Here is a 16,890-nt window from a genome sequence, read left to right on the forward strand (position 1 = left end):
TGCAATATAAAGAGTGCAACATGAACTTAAACACAAAAGTTATAACATCTAACATCAGAGCGATAATTGAGCTTTGAATCACACTTTTCCCACCGGGTCATCAATGCAGAATGGTGCTCAATGTACAACAGCTGAATGCTCTGACTAACACAACGCCAAGTTCACATATCAGCAAGGAGAACACGAGCTTTCAGTGCCGCCTCGAGCCGACGGACAACACTAGCTTCTACAGTTAGTTCAGCTTAACTTTGCTGAACTCACCAAGATGATGCCAAACAAGGTGAACTGCTGGCACACAGCTGCTCGGACAACTCCCGTCTCTTCACAGAAACTCTCTCAAAAGGTAAACTTATTGTTCACACAGTTTTTACTATCTTGTGTTTAGCTGAAGAATTTCGCCATCTCTTGCCGCGCTCGTCTTCATGCCGTCTTCACTTCTCTGCGCTCAGACTGCTACTTGTAGTGGTGGGACTTAACCTACTCCTCCAATGAGAACTACGTCTGAACGAAGTGGCTATGATTGACAGTGTTTAGCAAATAGACAACAACAAAGGAAACATAACCCGCGCACTGGGTTGCATACAGAAATCTTGTCCTGTCGCCTGCAGACTCTGCATTCTTGTGCAGAAATCTGTTTAAAGAGATTCCACCGTCAGAGTTCTTGCTGTAGCCCCATCATGTCTCTAGCTGTCGTAGCCACAAAAACATGTTAGTTGTAAGTTTGAGCACACGCGTGCCAGCAAGGACATGTCGCTACCGCCACTAGTAATCTATCAATTCTTGACGGAGTTGTAAATATCAATCTCAAACAGGAACATCTGCTAGAAAAATGGGCACAAGAGGCTCCAGCCAATACAAAATTGCATTGCATGTGTTTGAAGATGCATGAAGAGATTTCCTGTGCCATGTGGGAAGGCACAAAAAGCTATGAACACATTGTTGGCGTACGATCACATTATCAGTGTTTTAACTAAGCAGTTTAGCCAGATCATCTATTGTTTTATTTCAGGGGTCTCTAACCAGTAGCTCCCACACATAGTGTGTGTTGAGTATAATTTTTTATAGTTCACATTAAAGAAGTTGGTTCAGCTGGTTTGATGGAGCTCAGCTATGTTAATAAATGTTACTGAACATGAGTACCTCTCGGAACACTTTCATTTCGTCAAAGTAGCTCTCAGACGAACAAAGGTTGGAGAGCCCTGTTTTATTTGTGGGTAAAAACTGAGCGCATCCAAAATCTTCAACAGGAAAACTGTGTACACAAAATAAGTGCATTGTACACTACTGCAATGAAAGTTTGTCAACTTGGCTTTGTTTTCCTTTCCAAATAAGTTTTGTGCTGCACACACAAATCTCCGTAATTAACTTAGTAGGTACATTATCATCACCGATACTAATGAAAAGTTTCCTTTCAATCTCGAGCAAGATTTGTCTGTTTAATGCTATCGTGAATAAGACGGTTTGAAACGCCCAGCCGAGATTGCTCAGTAGGAGTAGGTCTCTAACAGCAGGCAGAGAGCAGCGTGTAGCCTGGAGACCTTGTTAGCCTCTCCCCTTTGATCAATGAAGAATGACAATGCCAGGGGCTAGGCACAGTCCCATGGGTGCTGCAGTCAGCCGACACATGCCCGAAGCACTATCCACCCAAAACGGATATGGCATCAAAACCAACAGAAAACATGAGCCCTGCTCAAACCTTCATGTTAAATCTTTAAGATGTCATGTTCCACATCTCGCTGATTCTCACTGGGGCTTCGTGTACTCAAACTGTCGGGTGACCTCTTGTCTTTTAAAAATAGAGAGGAAAAAAAAACTCCTTCATGTGCTTTTATTCCATTGAGGTATGACAAAAAAGTATGTAGAGTGCATTGTGGTCATACGAAGTTGATGTACAGACTCCACTGAACATAGCTTTGACTTGAACCGTCAACCCTCTGGGACGTACAGTAAGATGGTTTTCTATGCTAGCTTGCCCTCTAGCTGCAGTCTTTGGAAAATGTGAACAGGTTAAGTAATTGATACCATTTCATGTTTTCTTTCTTGAGGAGGGAAAAATATCTAATGGTTTTCAGGGGTTATATTTACTTTGACTGGATGGAAATGAGGACTCGAGAGGTGATGTTATTTCTGCAATCAATCTCAACTTTTCACCTTGTGATGCGATTTATTTTTACACTAATTCTGCGTGACTCTGAGCTGCCTTGGGCGTGGTGGAGGGTCAAGAACTAGGAACTGATTCAGAGGAGCTGCAGCTGCTTGATCCATGAGCAGCTTCACTACATAAAAGAGGAAATTATGCTTCTGTTCAGCAACGCAGAGCAAAGTGTTAGTTTTTCTTTCCGTAAAGGTTACATTAAGGTTGTGTACCGCAGAAAAAAGCAAAGAGATTTGTGAAATAATCACAAATTCAAGCATGATTGTGTTTGTCTTTGCACAATAATTAAAAATAACTTTAAAGCAAATTACCCTGTACCCTTTTACATTTTGCACCCATCCAACACCCTGTAAGTAAAAACAAGGAGATGTTGCAGACTTTGTATGTTTATACTAACGAACTCTGCCAATTTTGCAGCAAGACAAGAATTTAAGTGCTTTGGACAAGGTCGGGACACCGGGGTTATTGCAGCATCAAGTCTTCGTCATTATGACAAGCCGGGCTGTAACAGTCTAAGAGACACAGGTTAATTAGAGGGATTCCTTGCCACTGTTGCCCTGCACCAGCGACTAATTTAATGGCTTTATTACTGCAGCTTTCTGCCTAATTAAATTGCTCTAATCTTATTTGCAAAGTATTGTGAGGTGTAAGTTCAAGGTGCTCCCATGAGCTTTGAGTTTTTCACAGTGGTAAGACATGCAAAGTCACAGTCCACACAAACATGTATGAAATGTCGAACACAATTAAACTGTCAGACGAGACAGATTTACAACCTGTCGGAGCCGATCAGTGCAATGGAATCCAAACTACAACAGCCTGAGCTGTAAAAGATGGAAAATTACCACCTTACAGTCAGATAACAGAAAGTGAGGGCCTGACAAATAGTGGCCCAAAACACTTTAGAGACTACAATCAAGTAGTTCAGCTGACAAATGCTCAACTAGATGGAGTAAAATTAAAACCAACAAGTGACAGTATTTATCCCTCTGGCAACAGGCAGAACTCCTCTGTTGCTTAGAGACTGTTAGTTGGTTGAGTCGTCGGGCATGCGGTGACAGACGCCCCTGTCAGACAGACCATCACTCACTGTAATGGTGTCACCAGCTGAACGGTGCTGCTGGTTGGAGCACGCTCAGGAAGCGTATCTGTATTACATGCCCAAGAGATCTGAATGCACAGAGGAAACAAACATCACAGAAACGGGCTGTCATGCCGACTAACTTTTACTCAGCACAGTCGATTAGCATAGCTGGGCTGAGCTTTTGCTCTGCATTTGAATTCAACTGGAAGACTGAGTGAGCATTTACAGCAACACCTGAGTTTTTTTTTTTTTTTACACTTCCTGCACATTCAGGATGTTTGCAGTTTAGTCAAGGTCTCGTGCTGTTATCCAGTGCCTGGCTGTACTTGGAGTCTTACGTTATAAATGTAGTGATTTTTTTAGTTTTTTAATTAGTGTCACTAATTAATTTCTGTTTTCTAGACATGTTTGAGCTCACTTTTCAAGTAACTGTGTACGTAGCCATCTAATTTTGGAAGACCATTTTCATCCAGGTGGTTGAATAAAGTTAAGAAATAGCTATAAAAGAAACTTTATCATAAAATCTTTAATGTAAACCCCATATAGTCTGCCTTAAGGGAACAGTTCAAATAACCTTATTGACTTTCTCGAGTGAGATGTGCCGATTAATACCACTCTGGTCTCTGTGTATCAATTATTGAATTAAAGCCAGGAGGCAAATAGCTTAGTTTATCATGAATAACAACAACAATAATAAACTTTATTTATACAGCACTTTTCAGACACACAAAATGATTTATAAGGAAGAAACCAGGATGAAAACATTTCAGGATTGAGGCAAATAAAATCAGACAATTTAAATGATACTTATAAAATGGGGAAACAAAATATCAACAATAAAAAATAAAAATCATAAAATAGGTAAGATGAATTGAAAATAAAATTATGTTGGAATTAATAAAAGGCTTTTCTTTTAAAAGATACTGTAGACACGGAGAAGTGATTTGAAAGATGTCACTGATCCTGTAGAACCAGACTCTTAAAGCCCCGTCCCCTTTTGTCTTGAGCTGGGACTAAAGAGCAGCCGGCAGAGTCCTGCCTGAGGAACTGAGGCTGTGCTTGGGCTCACAGGGAATCAGTAACTCCACAATGTAGTTGGGAGCTGAACTATGCAGTGCTTTAAATGTGGAAAAGGAGAGGAGTCACTGGTGACATGAAGTTTTATTCCATGTATTATGTTTGTGCAGAAGGATTAAAATTTCCCTTCCGTTTGTTGGCTTAGAAGGTTAATTGTGGTTCATTAATTACGGATTTGATGGTTTATAAACGAATTCTAGGATTATGACGTTTTGTTGTAATAACGTTGGAGAAATGGGAGGAGATGGCTTCTTTTACTCATTTTTGATAGGCAGACATTAAACTCTCAAATTGACCTGACACCACCTAGTTGTCCTTTTTGGATTTCCCTTTGGCTTGTCTGCATTTTCCCTTTATTTCTTTCATATTTTTATTCAGTCAACGTGTGCAGCGATTTAGGTTGAATTTTTACAGGTGCTATGGAGTCAAGTACATCTGTACATGTATTGTTGAAGTTGTTCAGTTCATTTTTTTTGTCATTGCCATGTTTAGCTGGAGTGGTGAAGGTCTTATGAAATCCGTTAACAAGTTTTTAATGAGAACTCAAGAGGAAGCAAAAGAAGTCAACGTGTGAGCCGTGAGTTATGCACTGTAACTATTTCCGAGCAAAGAGTATAAAATCCGGGATTACGTTGAATAATCATATTTAACAAAATTTTGAAATATTTCTTTTAACAAAGCAATCGAAGCCTGACTAAACCTGTAGATAGTAAGAAGCTCTACAGTGACCACTTCAGAACCAAACAGTCTGACTGAAAGCCACAATGTGTTCAATGTTTTTATGATCATACATCTTTCACATTATTCTGATAATTGGTACAGTCTTTGCATTCAGCATGTTTAATTCCTTGTCTCCTGGTCAGTTTCATGACGTCTGCTAGAGTGTCTTTATTGAGAAAACATCTGGAGGACACCAAAGTTGGACATGTTTGAAAGCTACACGGTTGCTTTGGAGTCTTCTGTAGATTTAGGAATTTATGTTGTTTTTCAATTGGAGGGTAAATGTTGTGTTTTGGAATTCATGTCTACTCAATAATCAATCATTGGCGTTCACCTGCTTTTGTGATGCTGGTGTTTCTGAAAGGTGTCGTGTGGATTGTTCCAGTTGGTCTCTCACCTACAGTCGCCGTTTATTGGGGGTTTTTTTGTCCTTCAATGCAGATGGCTTCACCACAAAGCGTGATTCAGTTTGAGTGTGGACCCATGTCAGCTTGGCACAGGAGACGGTGTCAGCTGGGCAATGATAAAATAGCAACCGACTTGTCAGGAATAGCATTCATTGTTGTTATCTGTGTAATTTATTGTTTGGATGTACTGAGGCTTTGCCATGCCCTTCTGGGGACATTGCCATTCACGCTGATAGGATTGGCAACAAACTGCGACAGATCTCATTGCTGACAGCCACAGAGTGAAACACTTGAGACAGCCGCAACCGCCTTAAGTCACCTGGATCCTATTTACTTTCAGGCTCTCTCCTTTTCACACAAACAAATAACAAGTACATAGCTAGTCAAGCACACAGTGACACAAAAGACAGACACTGACAGCTCAGCACACCCACGCATTCGTTATGTGGTTCCTTGCACAAAAATGGCTGCTACCAGCATCTGTTTATCTGATAAAGTTAGTGGGAAAACAATTTACATTCATGTTTGTCTTTTGGTAAATCACACTATTTGCAGAACACCAGGAACGTGCTGCTATTTGTTGATGTAACAAAGCACACCTGAAACGCATTGTTAAGTTGTGGCTCTTTCTCAGGTTGTGTAACCACTGTGCAGCTACGTTTACATACAATAGTAAATAGCATTGTACACGCTTTAGTTTGATAAAGTCAACAATCATGGTATTTTCAACATTGTTTTGGATTACTAATATAAAGTGTGATTGTTCAATTTTGTTCACAACACATTCCTGCAAATGTTTCACAACAATAACTTTGGCAAACAATTTGGAGTTTTTAAACAGTCGTGGATCAAAACCAGGCTTCGAATCATGAATCCATCAACAAAATGTGGTAACTTTGTCCATACCATTTGTCTTTATTTGCTCTCTTGCATGAGATCTGCAACCAAAAAAAGTGGTGAAGCATTAGTACGGTGCAGTCCGGCAGCAATACACCTATATGCACAACCCAAAACTGATAGTGTGTCCTTTATTGTCTGCTTAAAGTGACACGAATGCAACTTTTCAAGTAGCATGTCCCTCTTATTAATGAAAAACTGAAGTCAAAAAAATACAGGTTCTGAATTCAGTACACTGAGGGAGTTTTGCTGCTACTGGATAGCCACACATGGTTTGCTAACACCAGCAATCAATGGCAGTTAGTCTCAGCTAAACTCTTGACCCAGGTTCATATTTTTCTACATTGTATACATTTTATCCGGTTCGTTTAAGAGTTTTGTATGACGTACATATGTGCTGTTATCATCTATGTAGGCTGCTCTACACCATATACTTGACATTGATTGGTTTGTAAATGGGCGTGTGTCTAATGTTGGTGTGTTGTCAATTTGGCCTGTAGCCTTTTCTGTTGGAGACAAAAAAAAACTGATTATCTTCTGTTGTTTGGTGGGTGGCGATAGCCTAGCTCAACTTGTTGTAATTGGTCCCAAAAGTCTGAACCATCCAAAAAATGTCTTTACACTGCAAACCAAACTATGGTTCCGTTTCATTCGGGCCGAGACCGCCTCTTTTAGTCTGACCAAATTATGGTCCTTTTGTCCATACCAAGGTCCAAAGCACCTTTCGAACCTGCTGTTTTGGTTTGGACCAAATTGAAAAGTCAGAAGGTCTTGACTAAACAAGAGAGGTGGGAAAGCACAATTCGTTTATTAACGCAAACTTCAAGAATTGCAGCTTCAGTTTGTTGACTTTGTGACTCTTATCTGCCTGCACAAACTGTTAGACAATGTTTTTGCCTTTATGACTATTAGTCATAGTTTATACTGTACATGCTAGAGACCATCCTCTGGACAGAATTTTGGGAAGACAACTGTTCACACTTCCATTCTGAGGACAACAGGAGTTTGTGAATTTAAGAACTGATTTAGGCCAAAAAGAGATCTGTTAAGGCACGATGGCACATATCCTCATGTTCAGTTTGTTGCCTACTGTTTGTATCTGTAATAACCAATTCTGCCTCACAGGGATCAATGAAGTTAATCTTATTTTAACAATCCACCCTTTCCCTCTGATCCCTGCTGGCACCACAGCACTCAAGCACTACACCACACACACACACAATCATGTACGGACTATTTATTGTCATCCACATCAATACTATTGAGACGGAAGGACATGAATACCAGTACACAAACACATCCCACTACCAAGCATATGTCTCACGCTGCTAAACAAACACGCACACTCACACACACTCACACACACTCCAGCCTTTTAAAGAGAGAAGAGAAGCCTCTTAAGTTCCAGCACATTGCATTTGCGATGAGACCAGCGGGCAATCATCGCCCATCTCTGCGAGTGAAATGAGCCCAAAATTGTGAAGAAAAGAAGGCCATTTTGACAGGCAGGGTACAAATACAAGGCGATAGAATCTCAATGAGGCCTGAAAGAGGGAATGCATAAATAGATTAGATTGAAGGGACTGGCGCCACACAGAAAGCAAATCTAATTATGAGGCGGCTGTGTCTCCTGATTTTCGAATTGGAGAAGCTCATCTCTACCCAGCGGAACCTGCTGGATCCACTCGGACAACAGAAACCGTTGATGGAGAAAGAGAGGGAGGGAGAGAGTGATGCATATTTCATCTTCTAATGGGGAAAATTTCATATTGAGCAGCACAGACCCCAGTGTCAGTATCATTTTAAAAACAGAGATAGGCACCCAACTGTAAAAAAAAAAAATGACAGATGATGAGATTACTGTGACGCCCATAACACTATTGACAAGGTGTGGAAGGAGAAACCACATGGTCAATTAGAATTAGTCTGATGTTGGTATAACAAAAGGGTATGAGTCCTATTTTAACATTCAAATTTACTCTCAGCTGAGTGCGACTCCATCCCTCTGTGATGAGCCTTCCACTGGGCTAAATTCTGCTTCTCAGAAGTGGGTTAATAGACCACTTAACTGTCCTCATGATTTCCTTAAACAAAGTTATCTAGATGGACTTCCTTCTCTTCATTTAGCCAAATATACTCTGATTGCAGTGTTTCAAATCCAAAATGAGAAAAGCCACCTCACTGTGGGGAGCAGGGAATATATGCCAATTTATTTTTAAGATTGGATATAACAATTAAAATTCATTTTACAGTAATTATACAGAATCAAATTAAACACAGAGTGGTTCCTCAAAGGAAAGTATAATGCATGTAATTGAAATATTCCAGCATCGCAATGGCTCACACAATTAAATATGCATTAGTGGAGTAGTGTTCCTATCAGTCAAGAGAAGTGGGTTTCACTGTCAACTGCTACAGCCGGTCCACATGAGCTTTAGGACCGACCTTATTTAGGGTAAAATGAAAATTGGTTTAGTGACCTCTACATTTAGATATTGTCCACCACAGCGTTTTTTTTTTTTTTTACAATTACTGATGCAAATGAGCAGACACAAAACATTCAAATACCACTGTAAGTGCAGTGAGCAGCTCCAGTGGCCATCCTCTGCGCTAAGTGTCATTCATATTGCATCCATCAGTGAATCTGTTCACAGGAAACAGAAATGAGACAAAAGGCATAAAGGCGGTGTTTTGAGCTCTCGTAGATTTACACAGGCAGCTGGATGAAAACGCTAGCGCTAACAACTCAATCAAAGGCCAAATTGAATTAAAACACAGGTTAACTCAATTTGTTCCGAAGAACATTGTTCAAGGCGTTCATTAATTTGTGCCTTTTTCCTCGACATGCTGGAAATCAGAGTCTCCTGGTGTGGCGCTGCATGACCCTCCCACAGCGACAAACTTCGTCTCAGCTATTTGAATAATAATCATAATAAAAAACAAAACAAGGAAACAAACACACAACAAAAGAAGTAATCACAGCACAGTCAGTGCACTTATATTAACTCCTGCTTGGTATTTCAAGGATATTATATATAATTCACTCAGAAGCAGAAGAGGGGAAAATGGAAATTTGATTTGGGGAATGTAATGCTGTAGAGAGGTGGGGTTTTTTGGGGGGTTTTTTCTGATCCCCAACACACATCTGCCTTTTTGTTTCAGTGATGGGTGATGTGAAGTAGGAATACCAAAATGGGATTTTAATTAGACAGCTTGCAGCCACAACTGCTGTGAGTCTGCTTAGTTTAATAATATTAATTACATAAGCATATGTGTTGGTATGTGTGTGTTTTCTGTGGTCAGCCGCAGACATCCATGACAGAATTTCAAATTATTACACCAACCGTTATCTTCAGAAAGTATTGCAACGTGCTACCTCCACCATGCTGCATCGTTATCATCGCTCTAGTTTAGTCAATCATTTAAAATGTCCACCCGACCCTTGACTTCTCTGTTCCCCCCTGCACCGGTCCCCAGATGGAACATTTGGGCCGTGCACTTGGCTACGACCTCCAACACGCCCTCTGCCCACGCTCCCGTGAGTGCTGTCCACGGTGATAGAGTGGCTAGCTGGGAGGTGTAGTCCAGTCACCCTGGGTGCGACCGTCCGCCGGTTGGATGAGTGATAGGTAGCCCACAGGTCTGTCAGGCAGCAGGTGGAGTCAGTGACTCTGTTGCTCGGTCAGCGCTGCCGCTTTGACCTTCAAACCGGCGCCATCCTTCAATCTTGTTTCCAAAACATCGGACTCACAAACACTTTTTTCCTGCTGTCATTATCGCTTCAAAGCCGCTTAGATGCCAAAATTTTGTCTTTCATGCCAGAACAGTTTGCGAAACTGCATTTTGGTCAATTATAGATTAAAGGATAAGAAAATTGTCTTTGTTGTTCAGTGTTTTTCACATATTTCTTTTCGTCTTTTGTTGCCCTCTGGGAAATTAGGCATCATTACAACATGGCATGAGCTATGAAATCCAGATCCACATTCAGCCCCAATGCTTTATTGGATTCAATAAACTCTATCGTAACTCCATCAGCTATTCCACTGATATTGACAAGCATATTTCTGACTGAATAAATGTATATCCATCCAAGAATCCATCAATACAAGCTCCTTGGTGCTGCTTTTGTTTACAGAAATAGCTTGTGTTTTTCTGTCGCAGGTAATTGCTTTGATAACTAGCAATAACCTCCCACATGAATGTTGTCTGACTTATTCTGCCTCGCTGGAACGGCAGCTGTAAACACTAATTTCACACATATTGTTTCTCAGTCTAAACTTTTCAATGTAGAAGGATTTTTAAGGTAGATGTGAATGAACATGCTCCACAGGGAAGCCTGCTAACTGAATGAAAGATTCAGGGTGGGGAAAGTAATTATGCATCACTGTCTCTCCTCAGTCACTTCAACAATTAATTATGATAAGCTCTCAAACTGGCACTTAAACCTGTTTATGTTTAGGTTTAAGAGTCTGGCTCTCCCATTATCCTGTCAGGTGTTATATGTGTGCTGCAGCTGGATGATTGTGAAGCCTGGCAGTGCTGGAAAAGAGCATGCATGGTCAGCAAACTATCCCCAGACACATTTTGAGAAAAGCAGAGAGAGCGAGAGAGAAAGAGCGTTATCCTGGATCAAGGATAAGTCAAGCCGCCTGTTCCCCTCCTCCACAGCCTGCTGCTTGAATCCAACACCAGCTCGCCAAATAAGCCTTGAGCCCGCGCACTATTTCCCTGAGCCGTAGACCTTGACCCTGCGTGCCACGGGCCCAAACACACTCGCTCTGCCCCGGTATCATGACTGCTGCCGTGGAGGCCCGAGCAGATAAGACATGATGAATGCAGATTGTTTGCAGTGTGACAGACTCATTCGTTTACAGTGGGATGGTGCCTTTGCGAGGGGCAAAGCCATCCAACCCTTAGTCTGAGAAGGACTGAAGCAGGAAGGGAGAAAAAGAAAGAAAGAAAGAAAGGATGAAAGTGAGGACAAAAAGCCTTGGAAATAGAGAAAATGAGAGACAGAGGAATGAGGAGAAGACAGGTGAGTAAAAGTAATGTTCATGCTGAAGGACAACATGACAGAAAAACAGTGAAAAGTCCATTTTCCCCTTCAAGGCAGGTAGAAAGGAGAAAGAAATTGGAATGAGAGGAGTGAGAAAGGACATGAGAACAAAGTGAGCAGAGGTAGAGATACAGAAAAGATGCATCCAGCGCATTCCCACGTTACTAATCTAGCATCTTTTATTGCTGGGCTGTGGGATTTATGCTTCTCCCTGACACACAGACAAAGCCCCGTCTGATACTCTCCATGGCAACTGACTGTGGTGACTAATTTTAGGGTTGCGGTTTGGATGACACTTCAGTTATTAAATACCCGTCCGACAGCCTTCCCTGCTGTGCCAGCTCTGAACAGGAGAAAGGTGGTTTAACAGGATTGAGCTAGAGTTTATGTGACATAATCCTTCTGCAATGCATTCAGTCCTTTTACAATTCACACAGATCATCAATTTGTCAGTGGTTCAGCAATCTTGCTGGGATTTAACATATAATGCATAAGACAACAACATTAAAGCTGCACCAGTTAACATTTTTATAATAACAGTGATTTTGTAATGGGTGTGTGATATGAAATAGTGGCAAATCATTGGAGTTCTCCTCAACTCTGGGGAGTCAATTAATCTCGTTTAAATCTGTTTTATTAACAGTCATTTCTGCTGTAGCAACAGGTTGCTGTTTTTAGCAAAGAAAAAAACTATTTGCCCAGAATCAAACAACAGAGAGACTGAGTTGTCGCTTGAACATAGTGTTGCATTTGGCTGCTAAAGAGATTAAAGTTTTTCTCTGGAGTTAGAGGCCAAACAAGAGCTAGAAGTATTTTGGTTTTTTTTGTTTGTTTGTTTTTTGGAGTCAGATGTGACCATGTGTGAACAATCTGGGGAGGAGTGAGGCGTGGATCTGACTGAGGACCAAGCGGCAACCAAATGTGACGTCACAGATGGGTTTGTGAACTGCTGTTTTGAAGGCTTGAGTTCGGTTGCCATCTTGGCTTTTTGGAGCTATAAGTGGCCATGATTGGAGATTGGACATGAAGCCTGAGACACAATGGATGCTTAGCGTGTGCGTTACCTGTTGCTGCGTAGAGTTATTCCATTTCGGCGTCCATATTAACAGATTAGAGCAGCCACACTGCCTGCGTGAGACACGTGTCTAATTTATGATGAAAGCTAAGTGTGTAACGTTTTGTGTAATTCTGTGTGTTCCCCTGATGGCTCTCCAGAGAATGATCTGAAGTAAATAATAATCCACTAACACTTCTGTTTGGCATTTAGCGACAGCACCGACTAAAATCCCAGTCTGCTGCCAGTCCACTCGAACTTGACTCCTGCCCTGCTGACGTGAGAAGCCCTTGCTGGTTTGGTGTCCGGTAGCCAACTGCTTCCCATGCAGTAAAACAAACTACAACAGACCCAGCTGATGGCACAACAATAAATAACTTAAGATGAGCTGTGAGATTTCATAATAGATGTTGATGTTCTACCTCAAGCTTGCACACATTAGGGTCAACGAACACCTCCACACGCTGACACCCATAAACACTGAAATGAGCATTCTCTTTCCTCACATCCAAATGTGTGTGGGCAGATGGTGCAGCACAGAGTTGTATCACCTTGTTAAAGGAAAGAGCCTGATCAGTTTCTCTGGAGAAGCGAATTCTTTCCCAGCAGCAAAGTAGAAAAGTACTGCGTATCAGGCAAACAAGTGTGGGCATAATTGTATGGTTTAACACTATTATTGCAAAGATATTAAAGTGATTCCTCATAGTCTGAGGGATTTTCTTGCTTTATATGTCATAGCCGGAAAAGTGAACATGAAATAGAGAAAAGCAGAGTCCAGGAGACAGAGCATGTAGATCATCTGTGACTTCAGGGAAACTTTGCCAGCTAACAGTTTTTGTCTTTGACTTGTTTCTAAAAACTTTCTTGTCAAACGTTTATTACTTTCTTGCATTATTTCTATCTCAAACATGGTCATTAAACGCATTAAGGCAACTCACACCGCCATCCAACTTTAATTTACATCTTAAATCACTACTTTTCTTAGAGCTTTCTGCACTGTAAGGTTTCTCCACTTCAGTGTAGCTGCATGCTGCATAATTAGCTTAAAAAATCATTTGCATCTACCTTTAAATTATTTTTCCTGCCTGAGTCTCTTCAAGGCCTAATGAATAATGAGGTAAATCTCAGTTCTATGAAGACTGGATATTTTGTTATATAGTACTTAATCAGTGTCCAACGTATGGCGAAATCCCTTCGACTAATGCAGAATCACTACGCAGTCTAAGTGAGAAATGATTGACTGGTTAATTGATACTCTCCTCTGCCCATATGTGGGCTGTTATCCCAGAAGCCCGCAATTATTGATGAATTACCATATCATCAATATTAAAGTGATCTCTCACTGGGTAACCAAAAAAAGAAAGATTATAATGTGCTGAAATTTTTTAAATATTCAGAGAAGAGATCTCTTGGACCAGCTCCATCTGTGATGAGGGAGTAAACGATCCAGAGCAGTGGCGTCTTTTTTCTCCCATTACCAGGAGGGCACTCGTCCCCACTGGCTCTGGATCGACAGGGGAGTCAGACGTTGTGAAGGACAATTGGCAACTGGTGAAACTTTAATCAGGGCCATGAATTAATCAATAAAAAGGGGAGGATAAATGAAGCAGGCGCATGCACCTAAATGACGGCAGGGGAGGCCCCATGGCCCGCTGCTACACTTACTTCCTGAATAAATCATTTCCTGTGAAGGCCTGGAGTGTCCTGCGGAGCAACGGCTCCCAGACTCCAAATCTTTTCCCTCCTGAATCTCTCGTGTGGATCTCAAGGCCACAACAGAGAGCAGGGAGCTGAGTCTGTATATTCACCTTAGCAAAATAGACTTACTTAGAATATTTATCGCACACAAAACCAGTAAATGTCTTATGGGAGACAATTTAGGTGAAGCTTTGCATGTCAAAGTCACGCAATTAAGGCTCATAACCCAGTATGTCGGATTGGTATGTGCTGTGGCATGTTGGGATTTTAATTGTTAAGGAACACACACAGCGGAGGTCACTGAATATTTTCCTCTGTCCGTTGGCACTTCACTTTGTGTCTTTACTATAATTATAGGCTATGCTCAGTGCATTGGCATGGAACCACAGGGGGCTGATGGCACTTTAACATTCAGCTGTTGGAGTAATTGTGCAGTTTGGAGGACTTGATTACCGCCTCGCACTGCAGAAATTGTTACAGTTTTGAGGCTCACCACTGTCATCGAAAGGAAATACAGCGTCATGATAGTAAACCATACAGCTAGTGTTACATCATGAGCGAGCACAAAACATGTCAGCCTCGCTGAGAGAACCTGTGAACTTTTCCCTGCATTCGAGGTTGGCTGGCTCCCTGATGGGCACGCAAAGCCTCGACATGGCAACACTTGGGGGGGAAAAAAGAATCATCCCGCCGCCCGTCTGCAGTGTGTATTCACACATATTTGGGTTTTCTTTTCTAGCCAAGTGAATGTGAAATCGAAAATGTGAAGGCACCTGCCATGGTAATTGGTAACTCGAGCCCTAGCAAGGATAAATCTGCAGGAACTAAGTCCACATCAAATTGAAAATGCATGCTTGTGGAGAGAGTGTGGAAGCAAAAGACACTGAGAGCAATATTGAATTTTACCTATGAGATAGATAGATAGATAGATAGATAGATAACAGAGTTATTAGCATCTATTGACAGTATACAGTATGGGGATAACAGATAAATAAATGAGGATATTTTTTGTTATTTGTACTAGTCGATTGTCAAATAGAGGATGAAAGAAAGTGAAGAAAAGCAAAAATGGGAGAGGAAATCGGAGGGATGAAAAGAGAATAAGAAGTTACCATGGGGAGAAAATCAAGTGTGACAGACACAGAGAACAAGAGGGAAGGAAGCAAAGACAGAGAGACTTAAACTGGCAAAGCCATCCTCAGCTTCCTGTTGGCACTGTGGCGCGCTCGGAGCTAGGTGTGAGTCTAGGTAACCATCAATAGCAGCATGCCGTCTCCTGGGCTCTGTTCTCTTCTATCTCATCCTCAGTCAGTACTCAGTGGAGCATGGCAATCGCTCCTCTCCACACCCTTCCACAGATCTGCACCCGTGATTACACCCCAAATCAAATGAGAATGGGACTGAGAGCCGGGGTGGAGTGGGTGAAGTGGGAGGAGGGTGGGGGGGGTGGAGGGGTGTTGGAACAGGGGGGCGGGTGGAGAGGAGACAGGGATGGTTTGGCAGATGTGCATACAGATTTATCATGCCAGCTCTGTATCTGAGTGGTTCCAGAGAGAAAGTGAGGAGTGGAGCACCTAGAGTGCTTTAGAATTCATATGAAGCCTGTTGGTTTCAAAGGGCATTCATGCAGAGAAATGACTTGAGTGTTTTCACTGATATTCTTTGTGAACAATAGTGCATGTACGACAGATATGCCCCTTGAAGCAGAAGCAACAGGCTTTTCTTTTTTACAGTTTTTTAAATGCAAATTATACACGGAGCTCTACATTTGAGCCGGTTTGTGATGGCACACAGAGACCGGTGACTGAAACAACAGATCAGACCGAGCTGGAGGAAAAAGACGTGAAACATTTACCACCTCCTCCACGACTGATTTCCCAACAGGAACTCTTAGATTTACAACTCCTATAACACTGTTGGACTCACAATAAACTTTTTTTTAATTACTAAATGACAAAGCAGAACTACAGACATTTATTTTTATTCTACACCTTTTTTTTCCTCACAAAACCTGGCCGGGGCTCTAATGCTATGCACAGATGAAGAGTGGGCAACAAAGGTCTGGTTAGCTCATATCTTTTTAATTCCACCCCCAAGACTTTTTTTTTTTTTTTTTTTTTTTTTAGACTTGTAGTCGTCAGGTCTACCAACACGGACTCAAGTGACATTCACTTGAAGTCATTTCACGCAGCTCCCTAGAGCCACAAAACTTTTTACAGATATGAAACAGAGTATCCCAAGCACCGGCTTTGATGTGTTAAATCTGTGGAGTTTTCCTTTTAAAAGTTAATGTTCTTCTCCCTCCCTTCTCCAGTCCTTAAAGCTGCACTAATCAATATGTTTATGACAATGATAGATCAAATAACTTGGTGCAATGTGAAAGGGGTCACTTCAGTGTCGAACCACCAGAGATATCTCCATCTCTGCAGCTCCTCTCAGCTCCACTGAGCGTTTCAACTATAGACTAAAGACGGAAATAGCAACCAATGACGTCACCCATTGGTTTTCATTGGAGTCTAATTGAAGCCCTCAAGGTTACCATGTCAGTGTCGCTTGTCAAGCATAAAAAGTGCACGCATGTATGACCGGGAGTCGAAGAAGGAGGTCATGTGAGGAAATACAAAGAGTACAAAAAGTACAAAGAGAAGTGTAAGTAGGGAGAAGGTCAGGGGTGGTCGGATGGAACAAACAGAATTAGTAACTGGTGTTTGAGTCTGAGGACGTGGATTTCTTTTAAGCAATGTC

Source organism: Embiotoca jacksoni, unplaced genomic scaffold, assembly GCF_022577435.1.
Source record: "Embiotoca jacksoni isolate LCO1_2020_lvr unplaced genomic scaffold, fEmbJac1.0.p SCAF_23, whole genome shotgun sequence".
NCBI classification, from domain to species: Eukaryota; Metazoa; Chordata; class Actinopteri; family Embiotocidae; genus Embiotoca; species Embiotoca jacksoni.